A 6729-nucleotide genomic window follows, 5' to 3' on the forward strand; every position below is an offset into this window, starting at 1 on the left:
CCATGCTCATTCCAAAGACATTAGCCAACTTCTAATGGTCTCTATAGTCACTTCGATGCTAATACCGCATAACTATCCCTAGTGTGTCACTATGAGAGAGGAAGGACTTTAGCCACTCTTGAAGCTGTTGAGCCAGGTCCTAGTTTTTTTGTGAGTTTTGTTTGTTTATTTGTTTCCTTCCAAGCGTTTCTGTATGATACTGAATGATATGGAAAAAGAACTGTGTTTTTGACCATGTGTTTGTGGGACAGGAAGAGGACACAGAGGCATATATCTCATGGGGAACTGAGGGTTGGGGTGGGATGGGTGTTCAAACAATAAAATGTTCTAAGACTGTAATTGTGTTATTGGAGCATTTATTTATTCAACCTCTCATGTTTATGTAGGTAACATTTACAACAGTTAAATGGACTGGGTGTTATGGCATAACAACAACAAAAATCATTTTACCTTTTTTTTTTCCTTAATTGTTAATGTTAATTTCTACATATATATTTTTAGGTTTGAAGAAATACATTAGTATACAATGTATTTTCAACAAACATTAACAATGAACAATATTGAATGAATAATAATATAAAATGTACCTATACTTAAAAAAAATCTAATACTTTTAATACTAATTTTAAATACTAATTCAGTTTTTCCACTTAAAAATTTCACATTTAATTCAATGTGTTATTTGCCATTTCTTTGTAAATAATTTTCAAATTTACTAACAATTTCTGAGTGAAAGGTTTTCTACACATTTTTTCAGTATAGATCAATAAATGCTATAAATCTTGTTTATTATTATGTTTTCAAACATATCGATTTTGTGTAAAAATAAGTTCTAATTCAATTTAACCAATGTTGAGAACATTTGATGTCATTGTGTTATGGAATACACATTTTACAATATTTTACAATATCTTTTAAATACTGACTCATCCATGGCAACAATATATAGCAGGGCCCAGTTTTAACAAACCCTGCAAGCTTAGAAAACACTTTTTATCTTTATATATAAAAATGTAAATAATATATATATGAAATATCATGAAATGTATCATGAAAATGACCTCAGGATTTTAGTATCAATATTACTGTAATATTGTTGCCGTATTCATCTTGTTGCTTGGCCAATTGTATTGTGTGCCGCAATGGATTTTTTTTTTTTTTTCTAGTGGTACGTAGGTTCATACAGGTAAGATTAAAAAGTAATTTCAGCTCAAATCAATGTTTCATGTTCACAGCTTTATTTGTTTGGTCACCCTATCTGTGTTTATTTTGTGATAATGACGGGCCGGCTGTACATTATCCCTTGCTTATTGTAAACAGTGTTTATAAGAAGTCATGGCATTTGCAACAAGGCACACAGTGCTGTGGAATTGTTGAAAACCCATTACCAGGCAGACAGTCCATAATTATGTGGAGTCTGGGAGAGAAGTGAGGGCTCCGATTGTTCTTGGGCACATCCTAAATGGAACATGAACACAAAGACTGTGACCGCACTGACATTTCATATCCTCGTGCTTTGTCAGCCAGATCAGCTCTTGTGGGATGGACTCACAGTCTCTGCTGATTCATTAGATTCTCTCGCCCTTTTTAGACCACCATCTACGTCTGCCTTTCCATCCTTCCTGTCGTTTCTCAGTCTGGTGGTTCTTATCACTGTCTTTCTATCTCTGTAATGTCTATTTTTGTACTTGATCTCTCTTGCGCCTGCCCTTGCTCTCTCAGTCGCTCCTTTTTTGTATTCCCCCCCATTTCCTGCCGTGGATGTGAGGTGGCTGCAGACCGCAGGCTTTCTCCTATGACATACAGTAGCTCGTGGAGGAGATGTGAATTATTCAGCAGGCCTGCAAAGTGATCCAGTGTTGGAGTTTAAAGACATGCCAGATTAATTAGAGGACAAGTCCTCCTCTGTCATAGCGCATATAGTGAACTGCAGTGTGAGGAGTTACTAGCTAAAAGTAGCAATGCTACTAACTACATCTTTCTTTGGTGTGACAGCTCAGCTGTTTTCAAACCTTTGTTGGTTTTTATAAGAACAAGCTACTTTTTCCAGCAAAAAGTTACATTACTGTTTTCAGTGTCACTTTGTATTGAGCAGACAGATTTATAACTGTGCGAGGTAGTCTAATTCAATCAAAAATGTCCTTTCTACCCCCATTAATAGTTTAACATCGGAAAGTTTTAGTGAATTGTGTTAATTTGAATGGTTTATATGAGTAGATTGGTTCAGTTGGCTCAATTTTGCTTTTTTAATGTTGAAATGGTTAAATGCGGCTGTTCATGGCTGTTTTTGGAATCAGTTACATACTTGTTTTTGTTTTTAGTATAGTAGTTTTTAGTAGGGCCGTAGTAACAATTAACCATTTTTATACATTTTCATGTATTTTTATTTTATTCTATTTTAGGCCAATATTAAAGGGGTCATATGATGCGATTTAAATTTTCCCTTTCTCTTTGGAGTGTTACAAGCTCTTGGTGCATATGTAGCTATCAGTATAATAAAACAGCTTCAAACTTATATAGTGCTGCAGTGATGTTGTATTTCTGTAGGACACCCCAGACGTTAGCCTCACCTTGATTCTCCTTTGACAAAAGCACAAGAGGTTTGATTGATGTATGGATTACTGCGTAAAATATGTTACGAACTACACCATTAGTCTTTCGACGACTCTTTCAGTCTTCATTTAAATACATTTCAGTATTAATGGAAGTGATACTTGTGAAAATTCAGTATCAATTTTCATAAATCAATGGAAGTGCAATTGCTGGGTGGTAATCTAAATATGGCTGGATGTCACCTAATTCATATTCATGAGCCAGAGCAATAGGATTTGTATATGCCGATGCCCCTAGCGCTTTTATAGCATTTATAATGCCTCTAGTGCTTGAACTTTAACACTTGAGATTCATTTATTAAACCATAATTGTTTTTGAACTAGATAAATACAGCTTTTATTAAATTATGAATTGTATAGGCCTGACATGATCATTTTAAAATATGTGTGGCCTATGTGTTATATTTTCACATGGGTAAAACATGAACACGATCAATTTAGCATTTACAATACTTTCTCTTGCCTATTCCATAATGGATTCATTTTTTCTTTTCCTTTTTTGAACATGCATTTAAATAAATAAATACATTGAGCAAACCTCTTGTTATTCAGTCCTTGAAAAAGAAAAAAGTATCCTATCAGAATTCAGAATGGAAAATGTTCCCTCATTTTTTCCAAAAGAATCCTTCAGCATTGCGTTACCATTGCAATTTTGCCCCTCTTTGAGGTTCTTCAGACATTCTGCTGATCTGGGGCCACAGATGCTAATCTTGTGTCCTTGGAGAGGTCATACTGTAGACACTCGGTCTCTCCCATCTTTATCCCATCTCTGTTTTCATGCTGTGGTTCTTAAACTCACAGATGTAAGTGCCAGTGCTCTCCTCTGGGCTTTGAAGTGTTACTTCTCTATGCAAATTGTAGGTTTGCTATGTATATCGCACACACTTAACAACAAATGTTTGCTTTTCAGCCGTAATCTCTTCCCGTTGCTGTGTAGAGCAGGTGGGAACCTTCTTGGCACTGCGGTTCGGTGCCTTGTAAAGTGGGTAGAAGAGACCCCAGCCAGATGGCCTGGTTTTGGACGTTCCTGGTTGACAGATCCAATGGTCGTCCAAACATGCCCTCTTATCTAGTCCGGTTTGTACGCGCATGGCTCCCTGGAGGTGGTTGAGCGGCCTGTTTAGGGCTGTTTATCGATTTTTCGATATATCGTTTTTTAAAATGTGGTCGATTCAATATCGATTCTCAAAGGCCACGAATCGATTTTTTTCAATATTTATTTCCGCAAACATTGAACATAAGATTTACGTTAATCTTATTACTAGTCTAATCCACTAGATGTCATCCCTTATTTGCCTTGCGCCATGTTACAACGGAGAGTCCGTCATTCATTCATTCCTTAAAATGGCAGATCCAGTGCTCTACAGTGCGACCATTTCAGTCGCAAAATCATTTAATATTTCTATATTCAAAATTTTATATTTAAAACATTAATATCATCATGAATTTATGGATTTAATTGCACTCATTCCACTTCTGAGCCTCATTAAATGTCTGAAAGTACACCAAGCCACTTTTGTGTTCTTCTGTGCCACCTCTACAAATTCATTTTGTTAATACTGATTTAATTTGATTGGTAACTTATATTTCTTATTCTACTTGTTCTTATTCTGTCGTTTTAATTACAATTTTTAAAAAGCTTATAAAATATAATTTTAAGAATTTGACAAAAGATGACATACTTTTAATAAAGTTTTTTATTAAAGTTTTAATAAAGCCTTCACATAAAAAGTCAGAGGTATGGAAGCATTTTAGATTTCGCAAGCACGATGACAAAGATACTGTGGACAAGAACAAAGCTATATGCCAAACAGTTGATGGGCCCTATTGACTTGACTTCCATAGTATGGAGAAAAATATATGGAAGTCAATGGGGACCAAAACAGTTTGGTTATCCATATTCTTCAAAATATCTTCTTTTGTGTTCAACAGAAGAAAATAAATTCATACATGCATAAATGATGACAGAATTTTTATTTTTGGGTGAACTATCACCCAAAAGCCAGTATTAGTTTTCCTACACCGTTCATAGGCTTGCAGCCTCCGTGTTACAGCTAATGCTGTGAGATTTTATGTTTGTTTTGTCTTAAACATAAAATAACTTGATCCTGTTTTATCAAGGCATGCGACTGTTCTGACTTGTCCAATTTTTAGCATCAGTTTTTCATCTTGCATCAAAATTCTGTCTATTCATTGTCTGCATTTGAAATATATAGTTGGGTTTTGTTTTATTGTACCCAAGTGTACCTAAAATAAAAAGTGTTTAATATACAGGTTTGTGGCTCTTAATTTCCTATTAATTAACCATTTGTAATCTTATGTTCACTGTTCATTTTTTATAAATATAGGATTTGTATTAAATCTATATTCATTCATATAGTCAAATCGAATCGAGAATTGAAATCAAAAATCGAATATCGAACCGAAAATCGAAATCGAATCGAATCGAGAGTTTGAAAATCGAAATCGAATCGAATTGGAACATCTGAATCGATACCCAGCCCTAGGCCTGTTGTTCCAGCTCAGCGCCTAGGATAGAGTACACATAGCTTGGAGGCAGATAGCCAGGTGCAGTGGACACATGGATGAGTTCCATTCCACCATTTCTTTATCTTCCCTCCACCCCGTGAATCTCCAAAACCTGTTACAGAGCGATGGCTCGCTGTATGAGGCACAGGTCCGCACCATCTGTTTCTCCTCAGCTTATCTGTGTGAGATATGCTGCTCTGTTTATCAAGTGAGGCTTTCGCTGTTAATGCAAAAAAGCACTTGTTTTTTTAGGAAAGAATGGATGGAGTGCTTAAAGGGCATCCCTGATGAACACCTTTGAAACTATGGAAATGTTTCCAGATGGCCTTAAATATACCATATGTATATTATTTCCTGTTTATTAATTAGTCTACTTTGATTTTTTTTATGTTTAGTTGTTACTTTAAGTATTTGAGTCTTTATTAGAAGATTCAATTAAAGTTTAGTTCTTCTCTTTTTACCAAGATTTTCTTTTTCAACTAATAATATGTGACCCTGGACCACAGTCATAAGGGTCAATTTTTCGAAATTGAGATTTATACATCACCTGAAAGCTGAATAAATAAGCTTTCCATTGATGTATGGTTTGTTATGATAGGACGATATTTGGCCGAGATACAACTATTTAAAAATCGGGAATCTGAGGGTGCAAAAAAAAATCTAAATACTGAGAAAAACGCATTTTAAGTTGTCCAAATGAAGTTCTTAGCAATGCATATTACTAATCAAAAATTAAGTTTTAATATATTTACAGTAGGAAATGTACAAAATATCTTCATGGAACATGATCTTTTCTTAATATCCTAATGATTTTTGGCATAAAAGAAAAATCAATAATTTTGACCCATACAATGTATTTTTGGCTGTTGTTACAAATATAGCGACTTAAGACTGGTTTTGTGGTCCAGGGTCACATAAGGGGAAACAATGGTTTCTGAACACCAAGTTGTGAACACCATGTGACACTGAAAACGGAAACGTTTCCATCAGAATAAAAATTTTAATATATATTAAGATAATATAGTAAGTATAAATAGTAATATCATTTCACACTATTATGTTTTTATTGTATTTTTCTGTTTCTACTTCTTTCAAAAACATCTTAAAAATATTACTGACCTGTACCGCAGTGTATATGGTTTCCAACTAGATATCAATAGCCTAACTGATGACCAAAATAATGATTTATTGATCAACAAAATGAGCTCAATAATCTTATATTTATGACGCACTGCCTTTGTATATAAAATGTAAATCTGAACATATAAATGGAGCTTATTTACAGACTGATCATTATGACTGCACATAATATGATCTAAAAACTCCTCTGCAAGCACTTGATCAAAAACCATTCATGCACTTAATATACTCCCTACTATGGCCATTATAAAATCTACTCTCTACTGTTTTATTTTTTTTTAAATAAATAACCTTTGTTAACCTCTGTACTAGCTCATATTGTTCTGGCTAAAATGGAAATCTGAAGCACCCTATTGTTAGTCTCTGCTTTGGTTGACTTGTCTGTCCTCGTTTGTAATTCGCTTTGGATAAAAGCATCTGCTCAATAATAAACAGCCTAATGTGAAAC

This window comes from Sinocyclocheilus rhinocerous, unplaced genomic scaffold, assembly GCF_001515625.1.
Source record: "Sinocyclocheilus rhinocerous isolate Xijiao unplaced genomic scaffold, SAMN03320098_v1.1 scaffold222, whole genome shotgun sequence".
Lineage (NCBI taxonomy): Eukaryota > Metazoa > Chordata > Actinopteri > Cypriniformes > Cyprinidae > Sinocyclocheilus > Sinocyclocheilus rhinocerous.